Source organism: Thunnus albacares, chromosome 6 (assembly GCF_914725855.1).
Source record: "Thunnus albacares chromosome 6, fThuAlb1.1, whole genome shotgun sequence".
NCBI lineage: Eukaryota > Metazoa > Chordata > Actinopteri > Scombriformes > Scombridae > Thunnus > Thunnus albacares.
Genome location: NC_058111.1, coordinates 12,005,174 through 12,029,023, shown reverse-complemented (window position 1 = coordinate 12,029,023; position 23,850 = coordinate 12,005,174). Strand labels below are relative to the sequence as shown.

Here is a 23,850-nt window from a genome sequence, read left to right as displayed (position 1 = left end):
GCTGTGCTGTGGCTTAGCTCTGCCTCTGTGTTGGAGGCTAATCGCTGTTTTGATTGGGCTTTTTTTAACCCAATCTGTTTGCATGGAGCACCGATCCCACGGCCATGTTGAATGAAAGGGTTTATCAGCTTAAGCCTGTTGTAAGGAGCACGAGAGGTCTCATCTTTTCACTGAGGAATGAGAGCAGCCCTCGGACACAAGTGTCCGGGCAATTAGAGACGGCGGGTCCTCAAAGAGAGATTACTGGCGCACACAGAGTTGTGGACGGCTTCTTTCTTGTCCTGGACATTGTTCACTCAGTGTTGAGACACACGAAGATTGGTGCTGTTTTCTCAGAGGACAGCGGAGGGAGAGATAACGGACGCAGTCACGGGGCTCTTATCTTGAGAAGATTCATTGGATGCAACATCAAATTATGGACTTCAGAACTGTTGCTCACTAAATTGTTTTCCTACAGGGTAATTGCTGTGGTCAGTCTAATGCGGTAGTCGTTTTTAGAAGTGGTAGCGCTCGTCTTCCTCTCTGTTTTTCTGGGCTCAGAGTACATAATGCCACTGTAATGTGAACATACTCTTACATGAACATTTTGAAGTTGGTCCAACTTCCATTGTGCCCAGCTTTGAGTCCGCTTACTATGGAAACATAGCATCATGCCGGCATTGTAAAGCATTTTGCATGCCAGGTCCTGACATTATTTGTTGGGCTCTCGGCCTGGTTGCTGTGCCCACCCAAACAAAAGCAGCAGGGGTTTTACAGAAAGGTCCTGACTCATGGTCAACTTACTAGCTTTTTTGCACAACACTGAGTTAACTCCATCCATTGAGGAAGACTGTGAAATTGAGAAATCTGAGACGAATCAGAGTTAAAATTCCCAAGAACGAGTATGACCTTCTACAGTCTAAAGCAGCAGAACTTTCCTACAGGCTACAAGCTTTTATCAGAGTGACATTCCTGTATTTATTAATGCTCTTTCAGGAACCTTAATGGAAGGATGGTGTATTTGCTGCCTTTAGCGAGTTGGTGTTAGCCTCTGTGTCCACTGCCCGTCCAATTCGTTTTCTCTGGCGCCGGTCCTGACTGTGACTCACTTTTTTTCACTTTTTTCAGTCTTCTGGATACCTATTTAAAATAGCATGTCAAGAGATAGACGACCACATAGGACCTGCATTGTTCACTGTACAGTTAAAGGTCAAAGCTTAAGAACCATTCCCTGAAGATGGTTGTAAAACATTCACAATACAGCAGTGTTTTCAACTATATCCTGTAGAAACTATATTTCCATGCAGACAAAATTCTAGTCACTGCAGTCTTCTACCTTATTGATGATTTGATGATCCTAAAAAAAATAGTTTGCATTGTCTTTTCATCCAAATAAGCTCTCTAACCAAAAATATTCTTATAATTTTGTATAATTCCATAGTTGTTGCTGTATGAACACAGCATATTTTTCAAATTATCCTACACATGAACAAGAGTTGAGGCTGATGTCCTTGAAAGTTACTTTCTCCAAAGGAAATGAACTTGCAGAAGGCATGTGACCGTTCCTGCTGATGTGACTTGTAGCCTGTGAGGTGTTAAATTGAGTCAGGAGACCGTGCGAGTGCAGGGAGTGAGTAAACACAGACGAAATACTTAACCCTCCCTCTGCTGCACAGCTCACCAGTATGTCACTCGCCACCTGCTCATTTGACAGCGCTGCTGGTTTTGGAAGCAGCAGGTGTGCTTTTTAAGTCCAAAGGTAGCCGGTTCCGCTCTGACAACCCCAGTCTGTGTTGTGGTCAGCGAGTCTGCTTTTTTTTCTAAAGGTCAATATATACCAGCATAATTAAGTATCTTTTAGTGTAGCTGCATCAATAGCCAACTGTTTGTGTCCTACAGAAACAAAGCTGATGAACTGAAGCAGAAAAAAAAGCTGCTGATGAAGGTTTTGCATAAGGAATGTCAGTGTTTCTGCCAAGTCCTGTACCTATTCCCCTTCTCTCTTTTCATCATATAATTATGGTCAGTAGCATGAGCCAGAGGTATGTAGTATGTTTTTTTTTTTGGTTTTTTTTTTAAAAAGACTTAAAGGGGGGAATAAAGCTAAAGAATTATTGCAAATGAAAATATGACTGCAGGTTTTTCTGGTATGAATGAAACCAGGTTGAGTGAGAAAGGTGAGAAGGCTGACCCGCACCAAAAGGCACCGTTGTGATCTGCGCTTCTTTCTCTCTGTGCAAAGAGTAGCTCATTGTAGTTGAAAAGCCTACATGTGGAATCATTTTCTCTCCACGTCCGCAGAGTTCACCGTGTGGCCGAACCCCCTGAGAAACAAAGGCATCTTCATCACTTCATCGCTTCCCTTCGTCGCTTTGTTGCTCCAGGTGTTCGCTCTCTGAGCGGTAGAGATGTACTGCAGATAGAAAAACCTGTCCAAAAATACATTTAGAAAAAGAAAAACGTCGACAGGACGACATTAACCAGAGCATTCTCTGAGGCTGTGAAAATTCTCACAGGTATTTTATGAAACTCTGCGTTTCCTCAGTTGCACTTCTTTTAAGTTAAAGAGAGCGAGGGAGCGCGAGGAATCCTCTTTACTCTGTTGTGGTAAGAAATCTGTGTAGAGACCTGCCAGTGAGGTGGAGATACAGTATGTTTATAATGTGTACTGTAATTACCCTCTCTAATTACTGGCATCAGAGCATAATCACAAAAATATCAAAGCTGCATTTGACATCACTCATGCTAAAAGCTTATGCTTATTATGGAGCACATAACAATATATAATGCCTTAAGAATAAAAGTGGGGAATTGTAACAAAAACTGTACATTTTCTTTCTTTTTTTTTCCAGCCTACCTTTAACATGTCCCCCCTCTATCCACTCTCAGGAACTGAAAGCAGAGCCAAGTTAAATATCTGGCGTGGCCTCAAAGCTCTGAATATTTCCGTGGAAAGCTGAGTGGTTTATGTAAGTTCATGGATAGAGATAACAGATTGCATGTCTTTTGCAGCCGATTAGTTGGCAGTTTGGAGAAATGGGCGCACCACACGCTGCTCTGGAATATTAACTAATAATACGCCGGCGTTTCTCGAGCGTGACCGTTTTGAAGCGGGTCTTCTGACATCGCAGTAGTGCCATGAGTCTTGACGAAATGGAAATGTGCTGTTAAAAGATACACTAAATATTTCAAGTCCTTTGTCTGAAATAGAAAAAAAAACACAAGCATCTCTGTAAAACACACTTGTTCGTGCAGGTGTGGTCTACTGTTTGGTCTTATCTCATTGCAGCTCAGCTGAATAGGCAAAGCTTTCAACTCTATTATTTCTTGCTTTACAACCATCCCTCGCTTCGCTCCCCCTTTATCCATTCAGCTCCTCTTCCGTTGTGAGACCCTTGAGTTATTTTGGCCTTGAAAGCCAAACCTGCTGTCCTAGAATCAAATTTTAATTAGGCAGCATCCTCTTCCTTGATGATTCCAGCTTACAATATCACCCACAGGCCAGAGGAGTCGAACAAAACCCTTCACCCTTTCCTTTTTCTTTTTTTTTTTTCTTAGCTGAAAAACAGCGATATAAAGCAGGAAGGAAATGGTGCATTTTCAATGATCTGCACCATCTTTGATCTTGAAATTGCAGCCATTACGTGTCATAATATTCCATGTAAAATTCCTGAGATTAACATGCTTTTGATGTTCATTCAGACTCCGCTTTGATACCCCCATGCTGCGGTTATGAATGTAACTTCTGATTTTGTGCAGTAGGCCTATTTATGCCTGTACAATAACACTCACTACTGCTTCCCGTGCTTAGTCACATAGATGACACTTCTCTATCTAAATGATGGAAATCTGTTCCAGTCATGGCCTGTTTATATACTGTAGATAGATGCCAGAGGGAAATATGCTGGTGGTTTTGGGGTTTAGTGGTACAGTTTGTGTACTTGGCACAAAGTTAACATGGGGGAGTGAGAGACGAGAAACAAGAGCGAGGCTCCAACCAACATCCCGGGCCTGCTTTTGTGTTTGCCAGTGGTGAAGTGTGAGCAGCTGTAGGAGGATGCCAGCATGAGGACTGAAATAATTACTGCAGTATGCTAGCTTAGTCAACACTGTTCAACTGCAGCTGTTTCCTTGGCTGTTGAAAGAATTTCAAAGGATGTAATGTAGCTCCAGGAATTTTTTTTAGCAGCTACCTAACAGGGATTTGCTGGACTGTGGTGACATTTTTGAAAGTAAATACAGTAAAAGTTTAATGGTCAAAAGCTGCAACATGGAGCGGGAACATACACCTAAGTGTGGACAGGATCATTACGAAGATTTATTATCAACCTGAGGGGCTTGGACACACACTTGTGCAGTCACACCATTTTGTTATGTTGTTTTTTTTTCATACACTCCACCCCCACAGCAGTGTCCTCTTCCCACTAGCACAAAAGAGGAGGACGAGGAAACTGGGTCAGGTTTCCTTGTATTTTTGCTATCAATGTGTTTTCCTGCTGCTGATGATACTCTGTTCGATGGATGTTTTCTATGAAAGCCAGAGGTGGAAAAAGCACATGAAACGGCCTTATTACTATTATAAATCTTTTTTTTTTTTATCCTTAAAACATGGTTACAACCCTTCAGTTTTTCTCTATTTCGTGAATCTTCATGATTAAGCAACATCAAGTTAAAGTTTTGGGGGGAAAAAACAACACTGTCGGGTATTGTATAACTCCCCGCCTGAAGATTTGAGGCTTGCAGAATCAGTGACGTCTTTTAAATCACTTCTCAAAGCTTATCTTTTTTATAAAGGCCTTTATTTAATCCATACAACACTGTTTTATTTCCAGCATGTCTGTATGTATCTGTTTTATTGTTTTTATTTTTTATTACTATTATTTTTATTCATATAAGGGGGTATTTTATTCTGTTTTATTACATTTTATTTTAATTGTCTGATTTTACTGCTTAATTGTAGTACTAAAATGTTTTAATAGTAACTTTGTTTTGAAAAAATGCTGTATGAATACAGTTTTTTATTATTATTATTTTTATTATTATTAATATACAAACTCAGCTAGTCTTCTTAATCAGGACTGAGATTGATAATGATCTGAGAATATGAGCAACAACCGCAAAGAATGACATCACATTTTAGTTCAAGAGTTGCTAACTCTTGATTGGTGCGCGCCCACTTCCAACCAGTGAGAATAGCTTAAGAAAAAATTGCACAGACAGAAATCTCTCATGTGAAATAGCCAAAACAGTTGTTCTCATTATGGACCCCATCACTCATAGTAAGAAGCCGATTCAGGAAAATAGGTTTTCAGGGTCTTTTGATGTGTAACGACAACAGAAGTGGGTTCTCTTCTGTCACAGATTCATAGCACTTTAATAGCCGCATGTATTCATCGTTCATAGCCCCCAACTCAAGGTCTTTTTGATAATTGCATTTACAGACGTGGTGGGTTTTGCCTCATAGCAACATCCTCCTGCCCAGCTTTTTCCCAGATGAGCAACACTCTGTCATCTCGGCCTGCCAAACGCAGCCTCTGAAAAATGGAAGCTCTCCAACAGGCAATTGCTCTTGTCAAAATTATGTTAAACAGACAGTTCACTCAAATACTAAGTTGCTCCCATGTAGGCTGACCAGATGAGAACGGGGTGAAATTCGAGTCAGGGAAGTTGGGGGCGGGCGTGGTCACGTGGCCATGATGGGCGTGACCTCCAGTACATTCAGTGTCAACGAACAGTAAAACATGTGAAAGTCAAAACTCAACACTAAAAATTTTTTTGTTCATGAAGTCAACTGTCTATCATTAGGAAAAAGAAACACAATGGCTGTGTTGTATGTAAATCATTATTCGTTACATAAAATTCATTTTATTTCATTCATTTCATCAGGATGGTTTAACTTCCTCTCTGTAAATGTTTTAATTCAACAACATCGTAGCTATTTGTCGCTGCTAAACTTCAACAGCCATAATTCATGTAGGCTATGGACATAATGGTGCCCATCTGTGGGCAACACCAAAAGAATGTTTCACAACAACCGGTTTTTAATGTTTTATTAGGCTATAACTAATCAAAACTCGAGTGTAGTCTAATTTTTTGGATGGGACTCGAGATTCGGGAACCAAATTTTTCGGGATGTCTGGTCACCCCATGATATGTATATTTTTTATGTTGCACACATTTTGTGGATTGCCCGTCTTCATAAATTCTGTTGTGTACAAAGAAAGCCTTGAACATCACCATAATTTCAGCCACAGCTCTTAACCTTGTTTTTCTTAAGTTTTTTTCACCATCCTTCTGGAACTGTCCCGAAATACAATATAAGACATCCCAAAATTAACGTGGACTGTCCCACAATTAAAATCTTTGTTTTTCTACAATATCATCAGTGGTTAACTTCAGCACAGCTAGAAGTGCGAGCTAATCCAGCTAACAGCTAACGGCTAGCTAAGATGGCAGAGCTGGTGCAGGGACAGTCCTTGATGAACCAGCCAGGGCTGAAGTCAGACGGCCTGGTCGACGTGTTACTGAGTTGCTGCTATTAACTTCTGCTCTGTCAACATGCATTTTTTCTTTTCAACTCATCCCAAATTTGTCCCAAAATTAATTTACATCCTTCCAGATTTTCTTCCGGGACAACGGGAGGTCCTTAAGCTAGAGCCCTGAGTTCAGTGCTTACGAGCGAGGATTGTGCATTATTGTGCAGACCTGTATCTCAGAGTTTCCTGTTATTCATCAGGAAGGCCAGAGTTTCAGGTTGGTTTCCAGAGTGTGTGCCACTCTTCCTGCACACTTTCTCAGGCTCTAACAATAGACCCCTCATTGCTGGCCCCTCGTAATCCTCTTTACCGCACCCCCTCCCCTCCAGCTCTTTACTCCCTCCCAACCTCTCTCTAACAACCCCCCCATCCTGCACAGGCCAGGCATCCCCGCAGTGTTGTCAACATCAACCAATCAGTCAAAGAGCTGCTGCAAATTTGAATGTTTGGAAGTACTGCAAAGGTTCTTCAGTTGTTTTAGATATTTAACAGAAAGCACAAGATCCTTGATTTCTTAAGTGTAGTTGCCATTTTTTCTTCATACTTTTTTCATCAGCGCACCTTGATGGCTCCTATTTTTGTTTTTGTTTTTTTTTCCTTTGGTGCCTGAAGGCAGCAGGATGGCCCATCACTATAGGCTCAACTACAGGATGCAATGCACTTGTCATGCATTGTTTATAGTCTGCTTTGATATCGCTCTCTTTTCAACATGGAATCTCGACACAGAGACCCAAAGGATGCTGAGAGGAGGAAAGCATTGCTGAGCAAGGGAGGGAAAAAAACAACAATGAGTTGAAGTGTTTTGTTGTTCCTCTCTTCAAGATGTGTTTTGTCATACTTCTGTTTTTCATTGTTGTCATTCTGTAGTCTGTTTTTTGTCATAAAAATCAAAGTTTCTTTTTGTACCGTATATGTTCCATCTGACTCAACAGAGATCCTCTGGCATGGATATTTATAGGCATTACTGAAGCACTCAAGGTTAAATATCTCAATATATTGAAGCTTCTTAACACACAGGGGGGGGTCTGTGGATCTTTTTTTTTTTTCCCCCCTTCCAAATAAGCAGACCTCTCCTCCACTTGTAACTCTCCTCTGTGACTCTTTTAAGCATGATTTAGAAATGTAATTGTTCTCCCATTTATCCCTTTATGCATTAAACTGCCTTTTTTCTTCAATGGAATGGCAAGTGACGGGTGGTAATTGTAGATCAAGGCGCGGGCGCTGGGGAACCGGCTGGGGGCTGGCGCTCGGTTTCAGGCTTTGGCGGCTGGCTGCCCGGGATCGCTGATGTGCTGCTCACAGTGGGAACTAAAAGGGCTCTTGCTTATGAAGTCAACCCCTGCTTGCAGTTGCTCTTGCGTTTTACCCCGTGCCAACCGTACAATGGCTGGTCTTTTCATTTCAGCCCTCACTTAGTGATTCCTGCCCTCTGCCCCGGGCCGCAACAAGCGTCGTTGTCACTCAAGTTGAGTGAGAGCGAGTGCTGGAGGAGGGCCTGAAAGGCAGTGACACTCCAGAAATCCACTTCAAATAAACAATTGGAGCATGCTGATACATGGGGCTAATAAGCTTTTATGAGTATACTTAGAGGCTGCTTTGCTGTTGAGATGGTATTAATTATTAGCCGGGTTGCGAGTGAAAACCAGTTTTTTTTTGGTTTTTTTCCAGGAGAAGCATACATGTGTGTTTGGATGTAGCGTGGAACCCTGTTCTTCCCAAATACTGAAGCGCTGCCTCAAAAGCTCCCACAATGCTGCTCAATATATGCAAAGCCGTCTCTCGACAGGGCTTGTTAAGCATCAATGCTACACTCCTGCTCCAGAGATTTATTTCAATATGGGCCATTACTGTTGATAAAGTCCCTGCTGAACCGACTGCTCATTTTTCTTTTGTGACTTCAGTGTCCTTAAAGGAGCCACATTTCCCACCTGCAGAGATGGATAACTTCCAATTAACTTTTAAGCATTTAACCATCATAACTGTCTTTTTTTGTGTGTGTGTGTGTGTCCCAAAATATGTGGAGTTACATAGTATAGTAATGTAGTACAGCATTATCTTCCACGCATATTTATCTGCAGAACTAATAGTATAGCCAGTGGATGAGAGTTAGACTATTGTATCCAAAAACAACAAGTTAACCCATTTTTAATTAATTTTTTTTAGATATTATCTAAACTGATTGACATTTACATTCATTGGCGGACGGTTTTGTCCAAAATGGGTACAATCCAAGCCACTGTAGATCAAGGAGAAGCCATCAAGTGTCACAACGCTCATTTGCTAATCTAGATATTAGTGACAGCTTGGTTAATCAATCAGCGTCCTTTCTTCAGTATTGATAATGATTATATGGGAATATAAAACACAGCAGCTGTTTTTTGCTTCTACAGATGCGCTCAAACTATCTTTTTCTCCCACTGGGCAGATGCCTTCAGACTGAGATATCATTAGTACAATGAAAGGGATCTTTTGACCAGGATATCTGCTTTATTTTTCACTCCTCTAAAGCCCGACTCTGTGCTGCTCATCATGCCCTAATGGAACACAACGCTGCAGCAATTAAGCAGCTGTTTGGAATTAATCAAATAAACCTCCTGAAGCCTTTTCTAGATGTTAGATTTTCCCAGAGAAAGCAGGCAGTGTGGCTGTATTGGCAGAGGGTGCTTTTAGGTTCCTCCAATTAGGAAAATATAGGCAGTGCTTTTAAACATACATATCCCTGCAAAGCTCCTTTCTTGTCTGCTGTTCGGTGGCTTTGCTGAAAGACTCATGGTGGACATAAGAATGACAGCAAGGGACAGATTTGAAGGTTAGGATATGTATAAAACTAAGCATCTTGTTCTTAAAACATTACCTCTCATAACAGCTACCGCCTTGTGTGATTGCACTTTGACTGACACGGGAAGTCCTCCTCTGGGTTCAGATTTCTGTTGCTAAGGGACCAGACTGGTGGGTTTCTAATAGCCGAGTGGACCCTGAGCAATCTCGGGCAATTACTTCACTTAATCGTTAAGATCTAAGGAAGGGAGGGGCTCTTAGCTGTGAATTCATTACAGGGCTATAGCATGAGATGAGCTGTAGTTATAGAGACATGAGAAAAAAATTGAGTGTGAAAGACATGGAGTCATTACGAGCCAAGTGCTCATGTTCGGTGGAGCAATTAGCGGTTATTGGATTTCTGTAGACCATTATGGAATGGACTGTGGAGGAAAATCAATTATAAAAACAGCATTGCATCATGTCCCTTTTGTTTTTATATTCCATGGTAATTCCATGTAGGCCGGAGGGTTGTTTTTTTTTTTTGTTGTTGTTGTTTGTTTTTGTTGTATGATGTATGAAAATTGCTGACTGAATCTCCCTGTGGAAACAGTAAGTCGATTCAGGATGTTTATGAGCTCATTAAAAATGAAAAAAGAAAAAAAAAAAAAAGGGATGGCATTGTCAAGTCTGCCGTTTTTCACCAGAGAGAAATGCGTCAGAGTGAAAAAGAAAGTGTCCCATACAAAAGTCCAATCTGGGCTGAACCAGTCCAGGCTGGTACACTTGTTGCTCACTTGGCGGGACCACCCAGACTGATCTGGTGGGCTACACAAGCGAACATTGTATTCCTCTGGGAAAAAGATCATGTAGCACAACTGCTTTCCAGATTCTTTTCTTGCCAGAGACAAAAGGACTAATCAACAAAAAGCTGAATACAGTGTTAAGATACCTAATTGCCCCTAATGTCAAATGATCGTGACTCTTAATTATAAAGTAAGATAATTTTGGCAAAGATGGCAGTGTTGTTTAGTTGGTTTGTCCCAAAAAAGGATATTAGATGGATAGTTTGGTGATCACCTGACCTTTTGCCTGGCACCATCGTCAACACTTTGAAGTTTTGCCAATAGCCAAAATCACATAAAATGTAAAGTTCCCTGTTCCCCAGACAATTAATCTTACAGATGGATGACAAATTGGAGGAAAAATCAACATCAGTGTCTTAGTAAAGTGTGTTCCAGTATGAGCAGCCAGCACAGCTTCAGTGTTCCTTGGCATAGAGCTCTAACGGAGAGATGAATACCATTCTTTCAAAAGATATTCCTTCATTTAGTGTTTTCATGATGGTGGTGGAGAGCGCTGTCTATCATTCAAAATCTTCCAGATTGTTGAGATTATGTGACATTTTTACACTCGTCAAACCATTCAGTGACCCCCTCGTCTCCTGTATAGAAGCAGTTGTAATGTTTCCTCAGCTTATTTAGTCAGGTTTTTCCTTTCATTTTGTCACTCCCAAGAACCCAAGAAATATTAATCTGATGTGCAGAATACCATAAAATTTGGACAGATTAACTATTTTCCATTTTTCCACTGACTCTATAAACTTTCTGCTTTTGGGCCACCCTCAGGCCAAAATGTACATATACACACATAATATTTACAATGAAATTTCTGATCCCAAATTCAAAAAAAAAACAGCATCTTAGCTACTATTTTAATGACCCTCAAGGCCCTCTTCTAACCATACTATCAGGAGCTCTGTTAGAGCAGAATCCAGCTACTTGAAAGGCAGTAAATTTAGCAAAATCATGAGCATATTTTTGTGCCTCTCAACACTTTCTTATTATGTAATGTACATTACCAGTCAAAAGTTTGGACACACTATCTCATTCAGGGGAATGGGAACGTGTGTCCAAACTTTTGACTGGTACTGTACTTTATAATTTAGAGTGTCTAGGGGCCTCTACTGGGTGTTGAGACTTAGAGTTTCAACCAGTTCTTTGACCAAGGCAAATGTTTGTTTCACGCTAGCTTTTTTCCATTTTCACATGATGTTGTAATTCAGCAATGCCTTACAGGTTACATGTTACAGTTATTGCAATGACACAGTAAAAACAATGTTAGGACCTCAGGGCCATTTCTTTGATATACTTCATTCTAGTCTCCCCAGCAGAGGCTGAATGAATTCAAGCTGTTTTAAAGTCCTAGAGAAATGACAAATACATTTTCCCAGTTTTAATCCCATGTCCCTGTGCTCATTGTTCATTTAGCTCTTGTTATGTGCCAAATATAGGTCAAAAAAATCAGTATCAGAGTATTTTTACATCAAGATTCCTGTCTTTTCTCTTCCTGTAAAACGGTTTCAAATGTTTGATGACTCATCCTGCACTCAAGGGTGTTTACAAAAGTTCATCCAATCAGATATGACTGGGCAGGCAGCTAGCCACAGCGGTCATATAAAACCGCACTTCACCGTCTGTGGGTGGTAGTAGCTAACAGAGCAATATGGAGAGAGATAGGAAGAGACGTGTGTTTGGATATCAGTGAGCAAAAAACTTTCATTTCCAAAACAATGTGGCTGTTGAGGTCTAATCCATTCATCTCTCCCTCATCCTCCTACTGATCTAACAGGTGAGGGAGGTGTGTGTGTGTGGAGCCAACAGTCCTCTGTAGCTTTTTTAGTGGTCCAATCAAATGTGAGGGATTTGATTTAAATCCCTGATGTAACTTTACACCGTTCAAATATTCCATTTCACTGGGAAACGCGTCACAGAACAGAAGCTAGAGACTCTCTTAACTTCTGTCTCACTGGGACTTTAAAGTGAGCTGTCATGGTATAGGGATAAATGAAATAGCAGGAAACTTTTCAGAGCCATAAAGCTCGGGGCGAGCAGAAGTGACATGAAGCAGCAAAGAGCAGACTGTGCGGTCTGCTTGTGGTAGGTTATCTGTCAGAAATTATAAATATTATTTGAGCAAACTTGTTTCTACCCCCGGTCATTGCAGTCAGTCATGTGGAGCAGTGACCGCCGAGATCTAGCCCAGTTGTTCTGTTGTCTCAACAAATGTGAGTGAGCGCATAAACAGAGAGCGAAGAGCAGCAGACTCCCATATGGACTCTCTATTTGTAAGAACACCGGCCTGCTGTTTATATTTCAAAGCTCTCAGTTCAGATATCGTCATACTTTTTGTTTTGTCCATTTAGACTGTTTAATTCTCCAGCTGGATCCAAGGAGAAGATGAGTAGTCTGAACTGTAACTGAGCGCTATGCTACAGAGTTTGCTCTGGGTGGAACAGAATCGATTTCACAGTGTCTGTTGATCAGTATATAGCTTATTGTCTGTTTAAATCATCACTGAGACAAAAGCCTCTATGAGCAAACCCATATTCAACACTCAGATTTAGCTGCTAGTTTATGATTGAGAATGCAACCACTTACAAACAGTGCGCTCTGTAGGCCACCACATATACTATGTGTTGGACAGACCACAGTTTCCTGGTTGGTATTTGGCAGCGCGAGAAGCAAAACATGAGCTACATGGGTTTTGATCCAAAGCCCTAAAGCTCAGTCACAACAAGATGGCTGGAGGCAAAAGATGGAATATATTAAGCTCAATCCAGATGAGTGAGGTAAAGCTCAACCCGTAATTAGACTGAGATTGAGAGTGACATTACAGCTTACACCTCTAGATATCACTCAGGGCTACATAAAGACTCAAAGTCTTGAAAAGCAGCTTCAACTGTGGCAATCTCTCCACTTGCCCATTGTGCAACCGTAACTACCATGTTCCACCACGCCAGGGCACAATGCGTACTGGTCATCCTTGTGCACGGATGTCGGTTTCACTTGTGTCTGGCAGGATGTGTGTATATTCTAGGAAACACTTTGTCCGGTTCCTGCTCGTATGCATTACACCGAGTGCCATTCACAGGCCGGAGGGAGCAGGCAGAAATCTGTAGGTTCACTCAATCCTGTTAATGTGGAACAGCATTTAATTAGATCCGGTCTACAACCAGCAGCTGCATCTGTGTCTGCAAAGTAACGACGCTCTGCATGTCTCTAAACACTGAGGTTAAAGCACCGGTGGCCTTGAATGGACCTGTAAAAGTAAAAAATAGGCTACAGCAACCACACAGTGAGTATAAGTGTAAAAGAACATTTAAGGACAACTTTGTTTGCAGCACTATGGTCTCTCTGGGGATCAGTATGATGTCATCTTAACATCCTTTAACGTGTGACAAGGGATGTTGCAGGACATGCAAGTAACTCAATTATTCTGTTGATTATTTTTCAATTATTTGACCAAAAGTTTAGTCTAAGATGTCAGAAAATTGTTCCCAGAGCCAAAGATGATGTCTTAAAATAGCTTGTTTTGTCTGATAGAGTCCAAAACCAAAGATATTCAATTAGAAAAGGTATAAAACACAGAAAGGCAGCAACATCTTGCATTTGAGAACCTGTTAGCGACAGGTTTTTGGCATTTTTGCTTGTTAAATGTCTACTAATTATCAGAACTGCAGGCGATACACTTCCTGTGGATCAACTTTAAGGGATAATAGAAAAAATATATATTTGTAAGGTTTGTAAACTCTCTCATTCTTGGTTTGTTTGCACACAGTCAGCTTAGATGGAGAAATGAGGCTTTAGGAAGCCGCCATTTGTTTTGTTGTATAGCATTTTAAAAGAAAAACAGCACAAAATGTGAAAATTGCCAGAGTTAAATAATCCATCACTTTAGTCCTTGAGGTTTGGCATGGTTTAGTCAAGTTCCCCTGTTGTATTGTTATCACTGTTGCCAAGTCAACTATTTTCACATCAGTGCACACAAATCACTGTCAATCACATCACACCCACAGGAAGAAATGGAAATCTCCACCAGGAAATGTTCCCTCAAATACAATGTTGCCTTACAAATATCGTCTCCTTCAGCCAGCGTAGAAACCATTAAGCTGTCTTTTCTTTTTTCTTTCCCCTTTCTTCTTCTTTTCTTTGTAAATATCATTTTATGCCATCTTGCTGTGGAATACATTTCTCTCTTTTGATATATGGAAGGAAAAAGTGGGATTCGGGTGTTAACAGACGGGATGAATTAGACACAGACACATCTATTTGCAGTCGGTGTTGTTTTCCCTCCGTGTCATTGTTGACTCTGTGTTAGCGCCCTAAAAGGAGAGAAGCCATGCTTCCTGGCCAGGGAAAACAGAGCTGGTTCAGATGATGTATTTTCTTTGTGGCATTTTTGAGAGAAAACTGTGTCACTGACAAATCACACTGGAGAGCAGAATCAGCATCACAATCCAATTTTCCACAGCGCAAAGAACAGGACATACATAAGTACATATTGTCCAGCCCTCCTCACTTTCCATTTCGACTGTGTGTTGCAGAAAAGCATTTAAATGCGGTGTGACTGGCTATTGTGCAGCCCATCACCTTTTCACCCCTCCCCTCCTCCCTCAATTCCCTACCTCTCCAGCACGTTTAATGCAATGGTGGAGGAGGGCAAGATGGAATGGAGGACTGGAAAGGTGACGAGAGGACTGAGAGATAAAAACCAGGCTGATTTCTATCTTGGTCAAGCTCCAAGCGCTGGCAGCAGCAGGCTCCTGCTCCCCCAGCAACCAAGAGAAAAGGGATGAAGGCTGTAATGTGGCAGCACGGATTGATTCTCGTCATAATCTGTTCCTATCAGTTCTAGCGCAGCGCATAGTTTTGCACAGAAGCATTCGTTGCTTTTCAAATAACTGGCTGCCACTTTTCATGCTGGTATGCAATACAACCACATCCTTACAGCCACATTGTCTCATTATTTCCAAACTCTATTCCTGTCTGAGTTGATATGTTGTCTCACAGTTTGGTCCCAATCAGATGGGTTGTGTCTTTATACACCAGGGAGTCCTTTTTACAGTTGCCAGTGAGACGTGGAAAGATTGTGGAGTAGCTCAACAGATTGGGGGGGGGGGGGGTGGGGATTGAGAAAATATACCCACATGCTGTAGGACTTGAACACCACTTCTTGCGATTGAAAACTAGCTAGCAAGCAAGCAGGGAAGTCTAAACATGTTAAGACTAGCTACTCACATTTATAGTAGTTTTATCTGACTGCAGTTAGCAAAATGTAACTGATAAATGCTTAAAGTTATGTAGTTAGTCATGAATGAACAGTTCAAAAAGCTAGCTAAAACTAATGGATAACAGTTGGAGTTAGCTAAACGTAAGCTAATTAGATTATAGTTAAAATAGCTGAAAGTAGTGAATATATGATTGAAACGTTCACCGTATGCCTGTAGTACAAATTCAACCTAAACAGTTTAGAGTTTATATGTATACAGAATATCAGAATCAGATTCATTCATCGAGTAACAAGTACAAGGAATTCAGTGTGGTCCAGATGTCAACAGAAAAAGCAATAAACACGAACATTAAACAATATAAACACAAACATAACAGTGTAAGAAAGAGAGCAACAGTCATTTACAAAGATTGTGTGTAGCGGGGGTGGACTCTGTGCTCGCATGTTGACTTGATTAAAAACTGTGTGTGTGGGGGGAAAAAGCAGAATATAAATAGAAGTATAAATATCAATGTAGATATACATTTGAATGTAATATGTTTGAATGCATATGTTGTGTGTGCCATGACTCTTGAATGTAAATGAACTCTCTCTATATATATAGTCAACGATCATATGAATTTTGATTGCGATATGGAGGTGAAGTTTTGCTGTGTTTACAGTCTTTTACTGGGGAAAGAAGCTGTGGAGGTGACGGGTGGTCCTGGTTCTGGGGGGTTTCAGTCTGATTTTCCTCTGAGAGGAGTTTACGGAAGAGGGGCTAGCAGGGGTGAGAGGGGTCAGACATGACAGACAGATATTGTAACAATATACACTTTTTTATACATAACATCCGGTTTAAATGAACACATCTGGACCACGACAGGTGTTGCTGTTGAAAAGTTACTTGAGTACAATTTATTGAGAAAACCTGTCTGATGGTTGTGAAAAAAGCTGTCATCTGGCAAAAAAAAAAAAATAGGCTAAACTTAACCCCCCCCCCTCCACACACACACACACACACACACACACACACACACACTAGCACTTTCTTTGCTCTTAAAGGTTGCATTGACCATTCTTTTCTGAATCCAGACTGGTGATGCTGGAGCTGCAGGGATACACACATGCACACATGCAGGCAGGCAGGCAGGCAGGCAGGCAGGCAGGCAGGCAGGCTGGGTGGGTGGGTGGATCGGGCACTGGTGCTAACTGTTCCGGTGAGACGCTGGTAGTAACCTTCAGGGCGGAGAGGCTGCTCTGTGAGAGTGGTCCAGCTCAGAACAGCAGCGCCTTTTGTGTCTGTCTGTTTCTGACGGTTATTTATAAACCCAGTAAACCAGCAGCACATTCCAGACGGCCACAGACGCAGGGAGAGCTGCACCTCGCCCATGTGTGTCCTCTTTGTCTCCGCTCGCAGCTCAATGGTAGCCGTCAGGATGGGGAATGACGTTGCACGGTGCCGGTCACATCTGGACTAATGAGGACAGTTATTGAGACAAAAAAAGGGCTGGTTATTATCTTTTTTTCCCCCTGATTTGGAGGTGCATGGAAAACCATTTCAGAGGTTTTTTTTTTCCCCCCTGTTTTGGCATTTAATTTGCTCTTGGCTGTTGCATTTTTATGACCGCTGCTTGTGGTCTTCCATGACTCACATTAATGGGAGGGCCTCCTTCCTTGGCAACAGATTCCTCAGTTTAATGTTAGCCTAGTACTGAACTTGACTACTTTGAAAAGTGCAACTCTCTCTCTCTCCCTCTTTGTCCAAATCTCCTGGGACTTCCTCTTTTTGAGTTTGTGGAAAACATTAATCACATTTCCCTGGACAGCTTTTCAAAACCAGCGCAGGACAATAATGCATTCAGGGTTCTCTCGTTAGCAGGACGCCATATTTGCTTTATCTTTAGACTGTGGATCACACTCAGGAAATTGGTTTATAAGGCATTTGGCTTACTCATGTTTCCTTATGTAAGATGCTTGCTAAATTGTTTAAAACACACCAGTCAGTGATGAAGATAGAGAATATTCAGTGTGCTTTTTTTTTTTTTTCATGCACTATAGCAGCTCAGGAAAGTCATTTCAGGTTCATTCGCCTCTTCCTTTTCTTCCATTTTGTTTTGGCTGCAGTTATGTGCAGGTTTCCCGTAGCTGAGTCCAAAGAACTGTTGGAGGAAGTCCAAGCGGGAAAGGACACCCCTTCCCCACCCTTTGAACCAAACTCCATTTTGCACTCACTACAAAAGGTCACATGAGCTAATGGTCACAACTTTACGGACGCAGTAGTGATTCATTTTCAGTTTTGGATTCGTTTGTTAGAGTTGCATTGTGTTGTGCTCTTCAAAAGATGCTGTTGGCTAACAAATGTTGCAGTACTCCTGTTTGTCATCTTCTCTTTCTGGTAAAGGACTGAAACACAAAGCCGCACTGCATTTTTCTTCCTGATTATTGGCACGCTTTAATGGTTTTCCTCTCCTTTTTGAATTTTTAAGCCTGATGACAAATCACTGTGAGACAGAGGTCTGTGTTGCTCCGTTGTGCAGCCTGAAATGTTTAAAACACAGGAGATGAACTGTTCTAAAAAACAAAGAAAAGTCTCACCATTTTAACTGAGTAAATAATGTCTGTGCAGAAAATGAAACGAGAAATTGCTTATGAGCTGCTCAGATGTCAGCCTCGGTGTCCTGCTATGTATCTCAAACACACTGTCATGAAATTGAGATTAAAGCTTGATTTGTGGGGAAATTAAAGCCAACAGTCTGTTGCAACAGACTGCTGGTTTGATCGTAAGCGCAATAGTAAAGTCAGCACTAACTGCTATGTTTTTATATGGTTAGATTCACACTAACCAGTCTCACAACCTCTGCAGCATTCGGGTAAAACGCTTGTACAGCCTCATTACTTTGTGTATCTTTCAGATAGTTGTTTAGGTATGTATAGTTATTTTCCAACAATTCCACATATAGTTCATTTCTAAGTTTATAGCCTTTCAATCTTTTTAGCTTCTTTCTTTTCTATTAACTACATGTGTTCTGTATCTGTTGATCTGGGTGGTGAACTGCTGCATGTAATTGCCCTTACAGGGATAAATAAAGTATTTTGTTGTATTGTATTGAAAATGGGAGAAAAAGCCACTACTGACTAGAGACGGAAAGTAAGATAATATATTATGGAATGTGTGTTTATCCATCAAACATCGCCTCGTTAATGATTTCAGAAGTCTGTGTTTGTTTTTTTTTTACTGAGATGAAGATGGTCATAAATCAAACAAAAGTCAACACATAACACCACAGTGTCTGTCACAAACAACAGAGTGGTTACAGCGGCATTTTTTTCCAGCTCTCATTAATCTCTCTCATCTTTCAAACCCTTCCACCATGACAACACTTAATAAGGTATGACTTAGACCTGCTCAAGGGAGGTGTACATCTTAAGTTACATCACTTTATAACACTATGTTGTAACTACCTTGTCTGTGGGAACTCATTTTTTACTAAATTATAGCATTCATAACTATAGAATTTGTCCTGTTGTCTTATTCAGCTGAGATATTCACCATTAAATCCGTGTCAAGCTCGTCATTTCTTCCACATTTAATTTATTCTCTAGCCTTCATTGCGAGGCCATTGATTCCAACCAAACATTATTACTCTGACAGTATTTAATTGCCAGTGGCCCGAGCATTTCCAGGCTTTTCAACAGTTAAAAAACGTGAATGAATAATGGATATATGTTGGATTGAGTGGAGGATTTGTGCCTGAGGATTACATCATCTTGTCTAAAAAGCCCTTGAACTGTGGAAATAAGATATCAGAAGAGTCTGTAGGAAGCCAAGGCTTAGTGAGGGCTGGTGACCTCCGCCTGCATGTGTGGGAGGCCTCAGATCTGCGCTGTCAGGCTTGTGGAGCTGAATTACAAACACACCGCTCACTTTTTTTTTTTTTTTTGATGCAGTGGAAGCTTCAAGCGCAGACACTGGACCACCTGCTTTACCTCTGTTAATGGAAATTACTCCAAAAAAAAAAAGCAAAAAAAGCTGTAGCTATTTTTTTTTCTTGGCTCTGCTTGGCTCCTTGGAGTCTTTACAGGTGTGTACAAGACAAATCCTTCTAAAAGAGGCCCTCAGGTCGACAACATGGGAAGACGGTGAGAAGAGAGATTACTGAATGTTTATTTAAAAGGTTTTTTTTTTTTTTTTTTCCTTGTAAGGGTTTCATTTAGAAGCTGAGACAGTGGTGTCGGGGCGGATCAGGGGTTGCATGGAGGTTAGGCGTGAACGGATGGCATGAAGGCTGTGCTGTTTCAGCCTGGCTATTAAAGGCTTGAACTTTGAACCAGTGCTTTGCCCTGTCAATCAGCCCTCCACCAGGGCGATGTGACCCTGAAAATTGACTCTTTTAGTCTCTTTCCCTCCTATCTGTCTGTCTGTTTTAACCTTCTTTCACCATCTCCGCTGCTGCTGTTGATTCATTCTCACTGTCAGATGTTTGTTGACAATTATAAAAACCCTCATGTTACTTTCTGTGTTGCCTGTCAACACAGCATGTAACAGTGAAAGACTTAACAGTGCTTATATGGTGTTAACTTATCTTGTGTGAAAAGCAACACAATGCATATCTCATAGAAAAAGTCCCTCTTTAGTTGAGTTAAAACACAGGCATGCTTTTTAAGTGTATATAGTTTCACTACATCAGACCACGCCTGCCCTGACAACAATGTGGTCTCATAAATAGTATCAACTCTGCGATGTAAAGTGACACCAGTCATAAATTAACTCGTCTTTACTGGCTTGACAGGAAAGAGGGAAGGAATTATCACCCAGCCCTTCAGGATAAAAAAGATAGAAGAGGAAAAAGGAAAAAAAAAGGTGCTTTTTTTTTTAATCTGCTGCCCGTAACAAACAAGACTTAAAGGACTATACTGCCTATTTTGTTTTAAATCTGCAAGTATTGTGTTCCCTGAAAATGAACGTGCAGCGACATGAAACTTGTTTGACTTCGGTAATCCTCCGCTAATAACATTTCATCACCTGAATTATTTTCTCACGTTGTGTATATTGTTGCTGGTAATTTGGTTTTTCAGAAATTCCCTGTTGGTGTGTTCAAGAGCACTCCACAACTGAGATTTCATAGTTGTTAAAACAGAAACTTTATAAATGTGGAAAAACAACCAAATTCATAACATCTATTTTTGGCTTATTTGTCTTCCGGATTTTAAAACAAAATGACTTATGAATGCAGAACATACTGTATTATTTGGGAAATTCTTTAGGGCTGAAACGACTGGTTGGTTGGTTGACAAATCAACAGACAAGTATTTAATTTCATAATTGATCAATTGCTTGTCATTTTTTAACCAAAATGCCAAAATCACATAGTTCTAGCTTCTTGATTCGGACAAAACAAGCAATTTAAAGACCACTCTGGGTCCTGGGAAACTGATTTTTACATTTTTCACAGTTAGTTGCAGCCCTAAAATGAAGAAAACTGATAAAGTAAAATACATGTAGTTTGTAGTTAATGGTCTAAAACATGCAAAAACACTTTTTTAATGCCAAAAGTTATGAACACTGGGTCTTGCTTGTTTGACCTTCACCTCTGGCCACAGTCTCTATATGAAACATTACAGATATGACAGTATGTAGCTTATTTTGGCTGATGCATCTTAATGTAGTGACACAATAATACTCCCTCTCCAGTGCATCAGCTGTCCTGGGAGCTCTTGGAGATTCCCCATGAGAAGCTGAAAGGAAGTTGTAAGAGGAGAAAAAAAAGATACTGTGCTTGCTATGCTGCCGCCACAATCCTGACCCTTAAGTATTTGGAAAATTGATGGATGTTTATTTTGAGGCTCAGCAGGGGTTTGGCTCTGAGCTACACGTCAGACCTTTTTATAACTACTTAGGAGGGGGTGGGGGGACGGTGCCTCATGTCTTCTGGCAGAGCACTTACAGGTTGTTCCAAGGACTCTGCTTGTAACAAAAGGTGACCTGGTATTTGCTGTTAGAGCTCCTGACGTTTGCAATACTCTGCCAGATCAGTAGCATCTTTTTAAATCACTTTTCAAAGCACAGTTGTACAGGGAAGCATTTTTACAATGTGCTTTTATGTCCTGTTTTATTGTTGTTCCAGGCCTGACTGTCTCCTCTCAATTGAATCTTTATTTCCATTGTCTGTCTTTCCTTTTATCTACTCTTTATCCTGTTTTTTTTTTTTTTTTTTTTTTTTAATCCTGGTTTGTAAGACAGTCTGTAGTTGACGTAAATGCAGTGAAATACTGTCCCCAATCTCTTAAAACTCTTAGTTTAATTGTGTGTCTTAAGATAAAACTTCAGGACATTCAAATTGTCAGACACTTTAGTATTTTTTAATTGTTGACTATAATAGAGAAGTTATTCATTTAATAATATGGATAACATAAATATGTTCTGTTTAATGAAACTGTGTGCCTGTGTGAAGGGTTTTTCTTTTTTTTTCCTCTGCAGCCCCAGACATGTGGTGCAGCCATGATGGAAATTTGATTTGTGCGATGTTTTGTGAAATACTTAATCTGGATGAAATGAAATCTGAGCCCATGAGGCTCTTCAACAGGCCAATATGGGCAGATTCTATTGGAGAGGGAGCTTAGGGGAGTCTGAATCTGTCGCGGCTGCTGTGAAAAGTGTCAGGGGGTGGGATAAGCTGAGAATAAGGCGTGCATGGAGTAGGGTGGGGGCTTGTGAGAGATACGAGAGGGGCCCAGATGTACAGCTTGGCTATAAAACGGGCTGGTCTGCAGCGACAGCCAAACAGATGTGACTTTTAATGAGCATAAGCCTAGAGGACGAAACAGGTTAACGGTTGGATATAAAGTGTCACCATGTAACCCAATGTCACCATTTAGAACAAAATCTCACTCAGGTCACGGACAGCAAGAGCAAGAACATCCTTTCCCTCAGGAAATGGGAACCATTGTTGATGTGGCAGCCCACCATTGTGCATCATAGCCCACAGCAGTAGAAACTAGATATTTACTGAAGATTTGGAGGAGTTAGATACACATGGCTATATATAGTTTACATTTGTGTGTGTGTGTGTGTGTTCACGCGCTGAGGCCTCAGTGTGCTACCTCTGTTAGAAGTCTTTGCTGTTTTATGAGGTAAAGCAGACTCAGGGTGTCATTGTGGTTTATGGGACTCCTTGCTGGCTGTGGAGGGTACAATTGGACAGAAAATGCACAGTACGCCGCCAAGTACGCAGTGTCTCAGCATCGTGGCACTTATCGCGTATATTATACTTTATTGGATGTGGTCAGAACATTATTCAAGATCTAAATAGTCTATCTGGCTTCTTGAGGGTGACAATAAAAATGTGCAGTGGTGTTTAGGACCCTTCACGCTGTGGGATTTTGGGCTATCCAAGATGAAAGTTGGAAAAAAAAAACCGTGGTGAAATCCTTGGTCGTCAATCAAAAATACTGGTAGTTCAGCAAGTCCACTGAAATTTGAGACCACAGTCTCACTCTATGACTGCTGCTACGACCCACATTTACTAACCAACAATCATAATACAGAATGATATGAAATTATGCGAAATACACTGGTGAGGTAGCGTAATACTGCTAAAATTCATATTTACCTTACCTTTACCTTTGCAAAATCTGCATTTCATGTTACCCTCTTTTACCCATACCTGGCCGGCTTCACAATCTTCTAAGATTGTTATCACATGGTATACAGGTGCCTTTATTTTGACATGTAAAATCAATTAGTTGTTTGGTCTATAAAATGTCAGAACATGGTGAAAAATATTGATCATTTTTTCCCAAAGGCCTGAATCTAAAATGTCTTGTTTTGTTGCAACCAACAGCCCATAAGTCAAAGATTCAGTTTACTATCAAAGACGACTGAAGAAACCAGAAAATTTAACATTTAAGAAGCTGGAATCAGATGATTTTAGTATTTCTTTTCCTTAAAAAATACTTAAAACGATTAATGGATTATTCAAAGTAGTTAGTGATTCATTTTCTGTCTATCGACTAATCATTGCGACTCTAGACATGCAGTCTAAGTATTGTATGTCTGGTTGGTTTCCGCTCGGTAATACAAGGATGCAATGAGATGTCATTAAATCATTTGAATTACATGCATGAAATGTGTTGTCTCGCTATAAATTGGCCAAAAGTGAGCAAAAAAAAAAAAAAAAAACCCCACACACAACAGAGTGCTAACCAGCCACCTAAATGTAAAGATGTGCTGGATAGATTGGAGCATAAAGAATCCAGAGCTGCCTTGATTATGCACGAAACACTGATAATGTGTCTGAAATGTTCCCCTTAAATTTCCATAAATATTAATGTGTTGTGTTGCGATGGGATCAGGAATTGAGCTGCAGCTCTAGCAGACTTCCCAGGGTTCCCGAGCGAAAGGAGGAGTGGTGGGAGTTAAATACAGGGTCAAACAGAGGTCACAACAGGGAAGCTGTCTAAACCCGACACTCAACCCCCCGCCCCCCCCCCCCCTCCGCCAGCGCTCCAGGAAACCAGGGTACCA

The 23,850-nt window shown here is 40.9% G+C and overlaps 1 protein-coding gene across 1 annotated transcript in view; it reads left to right on the top strand.

Moving 5' to 3' along the window:
* Positions 1-23,850, top strand: part of nxn (nucleoredoxin) — a 57,886-nt gene that overhangs the window by 10,893 nt on the left and 23,143 nt on the right. The gene's annotated exons all lie outside the window — the stretch shown is intronic.